Source organism: Pinus tabuliformis, chromosome X (assembly GCF_031772625.1).
Source record: "Pinus tabuliformis cultivar Carrire ecotype Pingquan chromosome X, CPIR1, whole genome shotgun sequence".
Taxonomy (NCBI): Eukaryota; Viridiplantae; Streptophyta; class Pinopsida; order Pinales; family Pinaceae; genus Pinus; species Pinus tabuliformis.
In genome coordinates this window covers 770,322,874-770,339,413 of record NC_142308.1, presented here as the reverse complement: position 1 = coordinate 770,339,413, position 16,540 = coordinate 770,322,874, and the positions used below count along the sequence as shown (strand labels likewise).

General features: G+C 36.5%; 1 protein-coding gene and 1 long non-coding RNA gene across 4 annotated transcripts in view; one reads left to right on the top strand and one right to left on the bottom strand.

Moving 5' to 3' along the window:
* The window catches only part of LOC149142141 (uncharacterized), a 45,073-nt gene that overhangs the window by 27,123 nt on the left and 1,410 nt on the right, over positions 1 to 16,540 (top strand). The gene's annotated exons all lie outside the window — the stretch shown is intronic.
* Positions 1,358 to 15,276, bottom strand: LOC149142142 (uncharacterized). 3 transcript variants are annotated; one of them, XR_016264098.1, is made up of 6 exons: positions 14,925 to 15,276; positions 14,737 to 14,807; positions 5,368 to 5,540; positions 5,067 to 5,112; positions 4,092 to 4,319; positions 1,358 to 1,598 (listed from the first exon to the last, which is right to left on the bottom strand). It is a non-coding gene; the product is annotated as an uncharacterized LOC149142142 (long non-coding RNA). The 3 variants fall into 3 exon arrangements; XR_016264097.1 differs by lacking the exon at positions 5,368 to 5,540 and having other exon boundaries at positions 14,925 to 15,262; XR_016264099.1 differs by lacking the exons at positions 5,067 to 5,112; positions 5,368 to 5,540 and having other exon boundaries at positions 14,925 to 15,261.

Here is a 16,540-nt window from a genome sequence, read left to right as displayed (position 1 = left end):
AACTCTGATTCTGCAAATGAATCTCAGATATCTCGTAAACTAAAGATATGTCATAAATGTATTGGAAATTTGGGTTATGACTTATGAGGTCTCAAAAGTTGAGTGGATTCTGTTGGTTTACCTGTTTTTACTTCAAACAACTTCTATGAAGCGTGTGTCTATGGTAAAAAAACATAAACAGAAACTTGACAAAATTCTAGCACATAGAACTAATAGAGTCTGGTTTATTCAGCATTTTTATAGAAGCAGCATAGATCCATCTTAAATACGGATCTAACATGAGCCCAGAGGAATCCAATTTCTTCACATTCAAATTTTTTTACAAGTCGACATACAACGTCACACATCACACTGGGCTATAGAATGAACCTCTCCTCAATAAAAAACCAGCGTATATCCATCTCTACTCAATAAAAAGAACCAACATAAATCCATCTCGGCTCAATAAAAAGAATCAGCATAGATCCATCTTAAATAAGGATCTAACATGAGCTGAGAGGATCCATCTTAAATCAGGATCTAACATAAGCCGAGAGGAATCTAATTTCTTCACGTGCATTCTAGGGCTGTAGAATAAACTTTTCACATCGAGCTGTAGAATGAACTTTTCGGCTAAAAAAATTAAAACATTTTTATAGAATAAAAAAAAATTAAAAAGATGGCTAATTTCTTACTTGTTTGGTTTGAATTGATTTGATTTTCGCATCATAATTTGTAACTTTTGTTGTTATGTAAAGATTAAAAAGATGGCTAGTTTCTTACATGTTTGGTTTGAATTGATTTGATTTTCGCATCATAATTTGTAACTTTTGTTGTTATGTTTAAGTAGTATTTAGTAAGAATATGATATACAACATACATATTTAAAATCAATTACCAGTTGATTGAACATTCTATGATAACAAAGACTCTCATACTGTTGAAACACAACATTACTGTATGATTCACAAAATTCAACACAGTGGATTGAGAATTCTATTGATAAAACATACTCTTCAGGTTGAAATTCAACATCACTGTATCGCATACATAAATCAACACAAAGTTGATTGAGATTTCTATGATAAAACATATTCTTCCAGTTGAAATGCAGCCTAACTGTATCACATTCCCACCTGAATAGCGAGAGGATACTACCCTTAATGCCAGCCCCAGTGATAGTCGACATTTAGTAAGGCCCATGTGCGTTGCTTTTGAATTGAAGAAAATGCAAGGACCTAATAATTTACAATTTGCAGCTTATCATCAGTCACAAACAAGCAAACGCTGACCTTCACCTTCAGGGCCTCAGGAGTACAGAACCAAAAATGAAGCTCACTAGTGATCGGAAAAAGTTGCTTTCAACGACATGGAGATGTCTGACGAAGGCATATTGGTGACAAAAAGGATCCAGATATATACAATATTAACCAATTTTGCACATAAAGCATCACAGATCTGGTTTTCTTTGAAGATCGATTAAAGCACTTTGCGAGATTTGTGGCAACACTTTTGCAGTGAGTTAATGATGAGCTTCCAGCAATAACCTCGCTGTCATCTTCCATCAGATCCTTCGTAAGATTCGGCCGAACATCCAGAATTCGAATAGGTAATGGTATCTGCAATCAGAGGCATTGAGAAGATTTTAGTCCAGAGATAATGGAGTATAATTTAAGGATTTCAGTGTCAGACAGAAATTGCAGTTAGTTAACTGTATCTGCAATCAGAGACAGTGAGAAGCTTTTAGCCCAGAGATAATGGAGTGGAATTTAGGGATTTTTCAATAGCAGACAGAAATAATAGCAATTCTTAAGAACAATCATGATCTCTGGTTAAAGCAGACATTCTGAATTTTAGAAAAGGCCTAGTTTGTATCAGAGAACGCAATGCAGATTAATGCAACAGGAATTAATAAAAAAGCCTATTCCTAGTCTATACATTTTCATGAAGCTCTTGCTGGGTTTTTAAGATTTTATTTATTTATTTTGAGTTGGAAAAGGTCAGGACTTGACAACACATTGTTTATTGTTATGGAGTCCCACACAGGACCGCTTACTACTATGAACAATGAGAAACAATGTCTTTGCACAAAGTATCATCAAATCACACAGCTCCTGGGCACCCCTAACCATCGGATTGACTGTTATCTACTCAAGTGGTAGAACACCATTAATAATTACATGAGTAAAAAATATGCTTACAAGGTCTAAGATGTATGCCCATCAGTATCAACAGTTATAACTGCAAAAACAGTAAGAGGAAGGCTGATAAAAGAATAATGCCTATGGTGATGAGGAATTGCAGTGAGAATTTGGGTGGTTAATAAGTTTGAAGCTATGTTTGAGCCCTGAGACTGAGCCAAGACAAAATAATAATCAATTAGGTAAACAAAAAGAAGAACCCCTACAAGGATTTGCAGGGACTTCTGAAAAAACAATAGAAGTATGCCTATCAAGATCTACAAGAACCCTTGTTAATGCTGAAAACATAAGAGGAATGCCCATCGGGATCAACAGACTAGCCTGAACAAGCACTATTGCAAAACAAAAGAGGAATGAGTATATGAACAGAGCAGGGCTGCTACCACACTACTTACCACTCTACAAGAAAAAATGACATTGGTGAGGAGCGAAAAATGTCACCATAAGCTCATTGGTGACGGTCAAAAGAGTGTTCGTCACCAAAAGTGGTGTCGCCAAAAAGTATAGGTGTTTTGGTGACATTCAAAATCCGTCACCAATAATGATTTATAATGACGGATAGCGACCGTCACCGTTTCATATGAGCAATGGTGACAGACCATAGCCTCAGTCACCAAAAACTGAACGTCACCAAAGGTGGCGTCGCCAAAAGTATAGGTGTTTTGGTGACATTCAAAGTCTGTCACCAATAATGATTTATAATGACAGATAGTGACCGTCACCGTTTCATATGAGCAATGGTGACGGACTATAGCGTCAATCACCAAAAACTGAACGTCACCAAAGGTGGCGTCGCCTAAAGTATAGGTGTTATGGTGACATTCAAGGTCCGTCACGAATATTGATTATAATAACGGATAATGACCGTCACCATTTCATATGAACTACAACGATTTATTGTGATGGATATTTCATTGTCGTCACTATTGGTGCATATATATGGTGACGTTCATTGACCGTCACCAAACGCCGCATTGTCAAAAGTATAGGTGTTGTGGTGACATTCAAAGTCAGTCACGAATAATGACTATAATGACGGACAGTGACCGTCACCATTTCATATCAACAACAACGATTTATGGTTACGGACCTTCCATGGTCATCACTATTGATGCGTATATATGGTGTCGTTCGTTGACCGTCACCATTTCATATTTTGGTGAGGGTCAAAAAATGTCACCATAAGCTCATTGGTGATGGGCAAAAGAGCCTTCGTCACCAAAAACTAATCGTCATCATTCCATATGGATATCAGGGCACGATGGAATCGAACCACCAACCAACTGCTTGTAAAGCAGATGCTCTTCCATTGAGCTAGCACCCTTTAAATAATTAGACCTTGAAACTTCATAAATTGTAAATTCAACAACTTTCAATAAATTAAAGTCTCGAAAATATTTTACTAAACAAGCAAAGCAGCGTCGAACCTGCAAGTCCCTACTTAATGGTTATGGAACTTATGAAATGTGGGTGGAGGAAAAAATAATTACATATAAGAAAATCAATATGTTAAGTTGAATACTCAATTAGAAGTGAAACTTTGAAGACATTTATAACCTATAAATGACCTATAACTAGCAAATGCACCAAATATTGCAAAAGAAATGTCATAAGTGGATAGCATATGGAAGAAGAGCATTGATGAAGACAGATGCAATATGTTATAGGTTGAGTGAAATAAAAATCTCAATGTTGTTGTTGTTGGGTGTTTAGATATTTGAATGATATCTAAACTTCTGTGCAAATGTAACATGGATCTCCAGAAACCATGAACGGCATAGGATATATATAAATATATTCCCCCTTCACATAAACTAACATGCAATTTAAAATTTCACAAGTCCGCACTCAAAACACAACAACAACCAAAAAATAAAAAAAATTGATGTGAACAGAAAGCAATAGCTTCACCTTCATTCTTAAGCTACTTCTGTTTATTTGAATTTGACTTGTGACATTCTTTATCTAACAAGGAATCAAAATCATCACTAGTATTAAATTCATCCAACACGGACTTTGGAGATCCCACTGACATCTGCATTTTTGTCCCATGCCTGAAAACCATGGAGATCCATGTCAATAGTAGAATACGATGTGTGCCTGTTGCTCAAGAACACATTCCTTATTAACCATTGTTACCTGACAGAAACCAAAGAGAACACAATATCAATGTACACAAAATCCCCTACAGAAATATAATCATAACTTAACTAAGATGTCTAAAAGATGTTTTTAATTAATAAACTTTGTATTTGGAAATTATGTTTCTTTAGATTTAAAAAAGACTACGTTGTAGAACACTTCTGTCTATTTATCCAGGCAATTATATAGTAGCATATGTCACGCGGTAGCAATCTACAGCACCTAAAGTAAAAAGACATTTTCTCAAGAAAATAGATTTAGAAAAGAGCTTTGAAAACTATATGTTTGTCATCAAAGCTTTAATTAGTTTAACAACAAACTAGTTGGAATTTGAAAATCAAAAATATTTCATAGGAAACGAACAGGAAAATGGCCAAAGTCGTTATTCATACAAATAAATCTAGAGTCACTATTGCCATTGCAGATAACTGAAATTTGGGCAGTGGTCTAACAATTAGAGCTTATTTGCAAGGAAGACTCGTCAATATCATCATTTTTTTCCAGGGTTTGTTGTGTCTCTAGATCGAGATCAGATAGCTTTCTATTCTCAAGTTCTACCTTTCAAGTACTTATTTTTGGCTCACCCTTTAAAACACAATTCTACGACTCCATTTGATTTTGTTTTGTCAAGAGAATTGGCAGGAACCTTCCCATCCTCTATTTTACATCAATCAATAACCATCCATCAGTGATATAAAGAATAACAAATACACAACAAAGGCCAAAGATGCGTTAGTTGTATACCTATGTTCTATGACTCCTCTGACCTTACTGGTGCAAAGAGCTCACCCTGAAAAAATAACGTCCACGTGGAATTTACAAAACTTTTTTAAATCAATTAAAATACGAACATCATTTTAATCAATAAAATCTCTGACTTAAAATAAAAGTGGCCTAGAATTGAATGTTATATCAACCATGTCAAGTAACTAACATCGGGTGAGAAATACAAGCCATGCATATTGGATTAGTGAAATAATTGATCTGATGAAGCTCAAAATCAAACAGAGGACTTACAATTAAGAAACGCAAATAAATGACTTACAATTAAGACATGAGGTTGCCCTTTCAACCATGTCGTTAAATGACTCTTCTTTATGTCACAGAACATTAAACTTTTTCTGATACCAAGTGGAAGTGGTATTGTAACATTAACCACTGATAGAGTTTGTGTCCACGACTACTTCTCAAGATCCACTCCATTACCATCATTTGGGGCTAGATAAGATTCGTGCAAAAACCATCAACATGAAAATGAAATCTACATCCTTGTAAAAAAAATGGGAGGAAAAAAAATCCACAAATTGAAACAGATTGTAGGATAACTCATTCCTGCAACATGATTATCTTGTCATGAACAATAAAAAAAGAAATCAGGAGAAATGTAATTTTTGCCACATTTTGCCAATCATTTCCTTTTGCATATTCTATGAGCAATTGATGAAAAAAGTCAACTAAAACTTGTCAACATCAGGATTATAGTAAAACATAAAAGCACTGCTCCAACACATATATAATCCTAAACATAAGTATCTATACATATAAGTATTTATTGAGATCATTGTATTTTGTGAAAATATGGAAGTCAAATCTTTGAATTAACACAATTTATGGTACCACTGCGTTACGAAGTCCATTCATTCGAGTATTTACGAAGTCCATCCAAAAATTTCTTCAAGGTTCAAAGTTCAAACAATTAACATGTAGCCTAAAAAAGCTCAGATTTGAAAAGGAGATAACCCAAAAATGTAGAGTATATATCTCACATTTATATATCCTAATTTCTAGACATTGAAATGACACTTTTTAGCATACTATTGTGAATTCAGCCTAAAATGCTATAAAAAAGTATTGATGGTTATTTTTGTTAAAAATGGAAACTAGGGCCAAATTCCACTTTGAACAGCTCCTTTGGGGCTAGATAATTGTGGCATTGAATTCCTCTTTTTGAGAGGACGAAAATTGATCTAAATATCATCAAATTTGGATAAGTAGAAGTGGAATTTCGAATTTATGTTTCTCTCATGTAAATTATTTAGGTCGGCCTACACTATATGTCGGCTTAAGAAGATCATAAGTCACATCCCCTCAACTCCACTAAATTGTATATATAGAGGAGCATTCCCTCTCATTTGGGACACATCAATCAAAAGAAAAAGATATCTTTGTGGCAGCGAAGATTAAGGAGGATAAATTCAACTACAAGTTAAGGGGACCCATCAAACAACCACATAAGAAGGTACACTTATACGTAACATAAGTTTCATTTAGATTAAGGTGCGTGAAACACTTTCAAGCTAAACAAACTTCAACAGGAAATCTCACACGTGACATACTACAATTTGACAATTAGCAGTCGGCATTGTTTCTCCAAGTCCATAACTGAATGATTAATCATTCAGAATTGGTTAAGGTGCAAAACTTACAAATTCACTTTAAGGACACTTCTTCCATTTAAAGAGTCATAAAAGCTAAATTTGAATTAAGATGTCACCAGCCAGAAAAAGTATTAAGCGCTCAATAATCCAACAATTATAATGCTTTCAAGACCTTTTAAATATTCATAACAGTGACAATCGTGAATCATTGGGATAATGCATTCCATTAAATTATAATCTGGGTTGTGCACATTATCTTTTGGATGTATATAGAGCTTTACAAGCTGAGTCAGTTTATTAGGGACAAACCAGTTTCATCAACATTCAGAAAATGAAAATGAAGATAGAAATGAATGAAAGGAGATATCTACCTTGCAGGATAGTTTAGAAACCAAAGCGCAAAATTATAGAATTTGGACATATCGTTAACCACACTTTTGGGACTTTAGCTTCCCAAATATTCACTTTCTTGTCATCCACACCCTCTACAATGAGGGACACTTTAATAGCTGTCAAAGGTTTAGAGTTAGAAAGATTATGTGAAAGTTCCTGTAGATAGAGATCTTGCTCCCTTATTTCAATCACTGGGTAAAACTGCAAGTCACACATCAAAAAAGATCGATGTTACCGATGTGAGTATTTATTCCTTTAGGTATCATGAAGTCTGTGGGTGCTACACACATGCATGTGTGTGTGTGTGTGTGTGTGTGTGTAATTAAGCCTATAGGTTGCATGTAAGCCTTTCAATGCTCTTTACGCCAGAAGTATTCTTACAATGGTCAATGGCTCGTAGGTAAAAGCATTGGATAACAAAAATCAATGTTGGATAAAGCGAATAAAAATACCAACTGCAGAACAGAAGATGACAACCCCCAAAAGTTTGCTACCAAATCTGCATTTTCTAGTAGACCTCAAGATATACAGTAGTTGCAACTATTTGCACGTCATAGTTAGGATAGAAAGAAACAAGGATAAATTACAAGTTTCCATCACTGATTGCATCAAAATGTTGATATGATTATCAACGCATAGTGATAATGGTTGTAAGGTGACAAGAAACAATGCATATCTAATTCACAAATTGTACTTATGTATGCTTCAACACTGAACTCATAGGCTTGTAATTGAACTCTTACAACCATCAAATTAATTCATGCACTATCAAGAAATACCATCAATGATATATTTCCTTATAAAAGATTATGCCTCATACCTTGAATTCGACCTAGAGTTTAATGCACATTCCAATCATAAGAAGTACTAATCCCAGATAAAATGGGCAACTGAGTTAGAGACTACGCTTTTCCACCTAGCCATAGATTGGGCAGCATTATGGTCTTTCTTGTTGCCCAATCACCATCAAGCCAGATTCCAGGGCATAAGGAGGTTGCTCAAGAACAAAAACAATCAGGAATCCAAAAAAGATCTCCACCCCGGGCTATCAAGGGGAAATGTTGAAGATGCAGTTGAACTCATCAACAAAATGCTTGATTGGGATTTTGTGTCTTGGAATGCAATCATTTCAGCGTTTTCCCAGCAAGGCCACAACAAGGAGACTCTGGAGCTTTACTTTTAGATGAAGCTTGCAAGTTTAAGGCCAGACCAATTTACATTGACAAGTGGTCTAAATCCATGTGCCAACTTGATGTGTCCCCAGTGTGGTGCGCAAGTTCAAGCTAAGGTAATCAAAGTGGGATTCAAATCAAATGCCTTTCCAGAGCTTGCTCTTATTGAAATGTATGTTAAGTGTGATAGAAAGGAGGATGCAATCCAAGTGTTCGATCACATCTGCGTGCCTAATGTTTTCACATGGAATTCTTTGGTTGTCGGATATGCCCGATGCAGTAGGTTAGAGCGTGCAAGGTAATTGTTTGATATGATTCCTGAGAGGGATGTGGTCTCTTGGAGTAAATTGATTGGGATCTACACCCAACATGGGTATAGTGAGGAATCCCTCCAATGGTTTCGTGAAATGCATAGGTCTAGCATGAGGCTGAATTATATTACCTTCAATAGTGCCCTCAGTGCTTGTTACCTTACACTCCACTGAGCAAGGAAGACATCTACATGGCTTGATAATCATAAGTGAACTTGAATTGGATGTATTTTTCGAGAGTTCCCTTGTAGACATGTATACTAAATGTGTTGGAGTATAGATGATGCACACCTTCTATTTGATAAAATGGTTATGTGAGATGCCATTTCATGGACATCAATCATTACGAATTTGGCACCTTAGAGAGTGCACACCAATTATTTAATATAATGCCTACAAGGAATGCAGTTTCTTGGAATGCAATGATGGCAACATATGCCCAAGTTGGGTATGGTGAGAAAACCCTACATATTTTTAGAGAAACGTTTTTGGCAAGAATGAAAACAGATTGGGTCACCTTTGTTAGTGTTTTAAGTTCATGTGCCCATTTAGCGACTTTGAAGTAGGGCAGGCAAGTCAGTGTACACACTATCAGAAGTGAACTCAAGTCAAAATAGGAAGCCACCTGACTTGAATACTACCATGCACATCGAACTGGTGGGCCATGCAATCTGGCGAAAGCTAGCTGCTGCGGGGTTTGAACCTGCAACCTGCCAACGACAACACCCGCATATGAGTTTGCAACAAAAGTGGTATTCCTAGTGAGAGATTAGAGTTTGCAAGGGAAGTGTTTGTTAAAATTCCACTAAGAATATGCGTTGAGGCAGTACAAATGGTCTCACTCTCAAGTTTGCTCCCCAAGTTTAACAAAGGGTGGATCTGCTGCACAAGTAGCACCAAATGCCTCTATATTCAGACATTCAATTTTATTTCAAGTTGCTCAAAGCTCAAACATAGCTTTGTTCTTATTAAATATCCACTTAAGACGTCATATGATTGTCGCGTCTTATCAATTTACAATTTGGCACATAGCAGTCGCCAAGAATGTTTACGAAGATCCAAAATCATTGTAGCCTCTTCCATCTTTTTCAAAGAAAACTTTCACCAAGTTGGTAATATTTCTATTTCGACAAAAATGAAGACCCCCTCTTCGGGTCTATAATGTATTTTATTATTGGAATGATTCATGGCTATTGTCAAAGTGTTGCAATATTTGTCAGATTGGTAAAAATCTGTGCAAAATAAATGTTTTATTGCACTAATTGCATAGATATGGACTTGAATTCCATCTGCGTCAATGTAACTCCTTCCTGGTTCTGGTGCAAACAAACATATTATTAGAGTGGCACTTGAATTCTGGCACTCGTATCAAAGTGGTGGTTCCCTGATATTTTATATTGTGAATGGGTAACTGAAATATAGGACTCTTGACCCGCATGCAAAAATATTTCATTTCAAGGATTTGGTGATATACCCAATGTATATATTGTAGACTAGGATGTATACGCAGTAGCTGTCGGGATTCGACAATGAGGCACTAGTCATGCCTTCATGACCCAAATGCAAGAAGTTTGAACCCACATGTCCAAAATGTCATTTTTGGTATTTGGATAGATATGTAGTATATATATGTAGTAGGCTGAGTAAATATATATATCATATACTCGGTGGTTGTGGACATACAATGAAGTACTAATCAAGCACACTATGAAAGACAGGCTACTACAGTGTCTAAGCAATTATTCAACCTCTTGTCTTGTCGAGAACCAAGAAAAAAAAAAGTATGAACAAAGAAATTGAATGCATATATATTTTGAGCCATGATTGTCCTACTTTTGGGTTGATTTGATACGGACCATTGTAGACTTTGCAATCGAATGGAGTAGTGAAGCTGAAAGGGGAAGTTTAGAGTAGGTAATGAGCATAGGATGAACGCTGCCATCATATCAAAGGCAAAATCTTCCCATCGCAGGCTTCAAAACCAGGTGGATATACAAAACATACATGCGTATTTGCTTTGTTATTCTGGGAAGTATATATTGTCTTAGCATGCCTTAAAATGATGTGGTAACTTTCAAGACAAATAAGTATTAGCCTTTGCTATCTTGTTATTCTGGCCTTTTTGGGTTCATGGCTGCCTCTGGTCTTCTCGATTAGAGTGTTTTCTAACATAGCACAGGGCACAAGGAAATGCAGTGAAACTTGTGGGAATGCCTCAATTCCATATCCTTTCTATATCAATTCAAGGCATTGTCAGCTGGATGGATTCAAATTGCAATTCTATAACAATACTGTGAGGATTTAAGTGAACAACCTTTACTATAAGTTTCTCATCAGATGGGATCATCATCAATCCTCTCTAATCTTCCTATCCTAAAAACCTCAAGGGCTTCAGTGTCAAAGGCATGAAGAATTATGCAATTTCTGTCAACAACTTTCTCCAGTTATTTGACTGCAAGAACACTCCAGATTTTCTGTTGAAGTGCAATATTCCTTATATGCAGAGTTGCAATGAGCAGTGCATGTTTGATAGGACATTTTGCTATCCCTTTCTGAATGAGACAATATGGCACCATGGAGATGATGACTTTGCTCACTTCTCCTAGTTGCAATGCCAGAGCTTCATTAGTTAGATACTCACACCCATATTGACCCATTTGGATGCAAAGTATCGGCTAAGTGGGAATTGGGTGTTATGGGCACTTTTTGATGATGTTCACTATGACCCCAATGTGGTCTATCAATATGCAGTAGATGTAATTGACAATGTGAGGTGTGCTTCTAAAGATGGCTATCAAGGAGATGAGTTCTGTCAAGGCACTGGATACGTAAGAGTATGCAAAAAGCATGGTGAGAAGTCACGCGATAAGGACTGTCGAAGAGATCACAATGCAACAAAGAGAATAGTCCTTGCGACTGGGCTTGTGGCTTCGTCAACACTTGTGGCAGCAAGTCTTATTGCACTTGCTTTACACAGACAACATAGATAATCTAATTTTTGAATTAGACAGTCCAGGGAGGAAGCCAACTTGCAAACCTTCTACCTATGCACTCTGAAGAATTCAAACTTGATCTATTCTCTTATAAGATGTTGGAGAAGGCCACTAAAATCTTTGCTACTACAAAAAAAAAGTGTGGACATAGTGCTTGTGGGACTATATCTGCTGGGAGGCTTACTGATGGTCACCTTGTTGCTATAAAAGGGATCCATTTTGGGAGTTCTCATGGAGTAGATCAACTATTAAATGAAATTAATATCTTCTCAACAGTGAAACAAAATAAAACTTAATACAAATTCTTGGTTTTGTTTATTAACTGAATTTGTCTCTACTTGAACTGAGGGTTTATATATACTAATGTTGATGAAGCGATGATATAATTGCCTACATTGTTTACCTTGTTGTTAAAGTATGTTAGAATTCTAGAACCAAGTCAGTAAGAAGCAGAGTTCATATCTGTTCTACCTATGATTATCATATCAGGTTGAGTACTCCCTACTTACTGTTGTTATTCTGCTAGTATCAGATTCTACAAATTAGTGTTCTAGAGATTAGATTATTGCATACAGGGTACAAGAGCTATGTGCCATCATTTGCAGAGCAATTCATTCAAGCAAGATAAAGGGTTGTGAATGAGTTGAAGTCATCCACTCATCGGGTAGTGAACAAATTGGATAAAAGAGAGCAGCAGTCAGATTCTCAGTTGGAGCACTCTAATGAAAACCATAATTCCCTAGACTCTATTTATTCTCAAGCATAACTACTGGATCAAATTCAAAGGTTGTACAAGATAAAATGACAAATGTTATAGATCAGTGCAATTCCATTTTTTTGAGAAATCTCATCAGATAATTGGCATTTAATTTAAGTTTCAAGAATAGTAGTTTGATATGCTGAAGACTGTGGACACTAGTATGGTTGATCTTCAAAAGTTCTATGTAAGATTAGGACAAGATATAGGGTACCTTCAAAAATTAACTTCACAGATATAAAAGCAAATCACTGAAGTGGCTAGCACTGTATCATCTCAATTAGACAATATTCAAAATAAAACAGATGACATTGGCAACGCAGTGACTTTGTCATTGGGTCAACAGAAACTACTACTGGATGACCAAAGTCTTGCTTTGCAAGGCCTTGATACTCATACACAAACTCAAGCTGAAGCATTTGAATAAAGCAAGTATCAGTACAACAGCTTGCTGATAATGCTTGCCAGCACTAGCTTTAGTTCACTACTTACCAAGAGGAGCTTTAGCCAACTCATAATTGCCTAGCACAGAGCTCCTCTATGGTTTTGTCAACTCAGGAAGAATTTGAGTCAAAGAAAGCCACTATGGTCATGGCTCAGAACAAGTTATCTTCATTGCAAAATGCCATTCTTCTTGAATCTCGGGCTATTAATACCATCTTCTTCTACTTGATTATGATGTTTGTGCTCTATATGTTGATAAAAACAAAAGAAAACCAATAAGGTCAGATGTGTTCTGTACTCTGTACTTTGCATATCATTTGCCATTGAGCTCATCACAGCCCATTTTAAAGGCAGTGTCTTTCACAACAACGTTGGATTGCCTCAGAGACATTTTATGTAAGAACAACATTTTCATATACTCTTGCTCTCTTGGGAGTTCAATATTTTTGACTCGTATACCGTCAGCAACAATGGAACCCAAAAGACAGCACATAAACTTTTTTAATGTGCTAGATATTGAAAGGCACTCTTACTAAATATTTTGCACTTCAATGTTGCCAAGTTAATATACATGTATATTAGGAATATAACACCCCATGGGATCACCATCGCTGATGCATTAACACTCATGAAATTGACCGATAAACTTCTCTTGGGAGTTCAATATTTTTGACTCGTATCCAGATAATGGAACCCAAAAGACAGCACATCAATTTCTTGGATCACTGGAACCACAAAACAACACAATAATTTTGATTAATTAACAATATATGACAGGTTTAAGATTCCTGTGGGATGGAATATATGGTTGTAGGTTTCCTGGAGAATTTACCAGTGTTCATCCTGAAGATGAATCCAGTTGAGGATTCAAAACATCAACCATTCTGGAAGATGAACACTGGTAAATTCTCCAGAAAAAGCTACAACCTAACAATGAATGCTTTGCTAATTCATCAAGAGGCATGATATAAACAAAAGGTACAACATGACAGACTCAACACATACAGAAGAATGGCATCACATGATTGACAGGTTGCAGATCTGTATGTGAAGCATCTCAAAGGCACAAAATCGAATTGCATACAACATACTATTTCAGGTTCTATATGTTTCACAATGGCATTTCCTCTGTGTGATTCCTATGGCATATACAGTCAACCCTATAGGATGACTTGATGCCTAATTTTCCCCACACAAGAATTCTTGCAAAATCTATTAAAATTTTCAAAATGATACGCTGACTAGAATAGGGGCTAGATTTTGCTATAATGTGCCCATAACAGATCAAGGCACTAGTCTTCTTTCCTTGTTAATAAAAAAAAATCCAAAATTATTCTCTCTTTTACCCCATTTTGTTTCATTCTGCAATCTAGAATTTACCAGAAAATTTTACTCGACATCAGAGTCTGTTTGAACCATAAAAATCCCAAAAAATATATCATAAACTTGGCTCTACTTCCCTCAAGCAAATCATGTGAAATTGACCTAAAAATCCTAGGACATTTTGCTTGTAGGGGCCCTTGAAGTGTGCTTTGTTGAAAGATCTTAATAGGGCAAAGATGGTAAAAGTTATAGACCATGAGGGTTACTCATTCACTTATAAAAGTTCCCTACTTCTCAATAATCATAGAAATAGACTTTACATTCTCAATGCCAATGAAAAGCTAATAAACAGTGTGCAGATTTGGCTTCCATAAATGCTTGTTATCTCTTTTTAGTGATATGTTATATAATTATTTATGTTTGCTTGGAATTTTTGCATAATTGATTATAAGTGTCATACTATGGTTTGTTAATATTCTGAACAAATTTTTAAGTAAAATGATTAAATTGGTTTAGATGTACACTCCAACATGCACATGCAAAAAATATAACTAATTAGGTCACACATAAAGCTAATGGCATTTATGGAGTCTTGCAAAACTAAAAATCAACGTGTATCCTAGGGTTTAGCAAAGAAAATTACCTTAAGATGTTGAAAAGAGCATCGAGGTCCACCAGGCTTTGTCGTAAATCTCTATAGAAGAATCCCAAAAACTGTAAAACCAAGGTACAAATTATAAATTTCTTTGATCACAATCCAACAAAATTCAAATAAATTACATGAAACACCATTTAAAGAATTTGTATCCCAAACAAAATGGAGTAGTCTACCTAGGCGGTAGAATGGCCCGTTTTCCGTCACTGGCCGGAAAATCTTCCGGCTCCGGCCACCGGCAATCCCTCCACCCTCAGCCACCCTCCCTAGCTCTGCTACCCTCCTTCTCGGCCACCCTCCCCTGACAATCCTGACATTCCCTGACAAAATATCCGATGGGGGCCGGCAATCCTGACATCGCGTCCGAGCTGGAGAGTTATTGCCATTGGAAATTCGAAATTACGATCCCGCGGGCTGCTAACTCACCTTCCTCCTCGACTCGGCGCCTCCCGCTCTGCAATTCCTAAACTCTGCAGCTCGCCACCCAGGTACAATTCGGATGAACCTCCGACTCTGAAAACCCCACACCAGCTACATTACTGGTATTGTTATTGCTGATCGAAGACGGGTGAATCAGAAGAAGTAGCGGATTGAAATCTAATCGATTACAGAATGGAAGACGCGAGTGGAAGAAGGATATTAGTTGCAGTGGACGAAAGCGAAGAGAGCATGTATGCTTTAAAGTGGGCTGTTGATTATCTACATCTTGATTCCACCGACACTCTCATCTTGTGCCATTCCAAGCGCCTTCTCGGAGCTTATGAAGGGCTCGGAGCTTATGAAGGGCTCGGAGGTCCTGGTATGTAAGGAATTGTTCTAATTATTTAGTTATTTTATGATTTTGTTTGTGAACAGAGTAATTCTTTTGTATTTCTAGCGTTACCTAGATTCTGCTTGTGCCGGTTTGCCCCTTTCTGCAATTTCACTTTCTTCTGTGGCTGTGGCGCGGGCAACTGCTAGCTTTCAAAGTGCCTCGTTGCTTAATGTAGCGAGGGTTTGGTTGATTTATTTAAGCACCTCTTGGCTGACGCTAGATTGATCAGAGAAAGAGGATCAAAGCCAACCTGGTTCAATTCATTTAAATACTTGTTAGGGTTTATACCTTGACTATGATTCATCATAGGATTTTTATCTTATCCATGTTAAGGTGTTAGTTTCATTTTTTTGGTTGCTAATATGCCTGGCTGATAATACCACAAAGGAATCCCCTGGGATTTTGATCTCGTGCTTGCAGTGAACAGTTCCAAGCTCACCAACTAAACTATTTAGTAATATTAACTTCTAAACATTATATAATAAAAAATTTGTTAGTCAAACTCTAAGAGTGATAGAGGACCAATCTTCAAACAGGGAAAGTGTTACAGTGTTGTATTCAGTTAATTAACATTTCTACTCATTTCACTGGAAAGTGTTCTCTTCAATTAATTAACCTTTCTACTTATTTTACTGAAATTTATGTGATTATTGTATTCATTTTTAATATCTGTTCTAGTTTTCTACCTACATGAAAACTTTGATGTAACCAATTTCTGTAGTGTTTTCATTGTTGCGAACTTCTCAACCATGTTCTCAATCATGTTCCTGTTCCCATTCGTATAAACGGCTGCCATGGTGTCAATGAGAAAAACAATCAAATATTTCCTTATAAGAATATCCCCACCCTAAACCGGGTCAACTCCTGCAAATTCCTCTTTACAGACTCTACACTAAGCAGAGTTACGGTAACTTCATGGTGAATGTAATGTTAACTTGCCTCATTTATAAGGGTAAAAGAGTGGGTTTAGTTCTTATT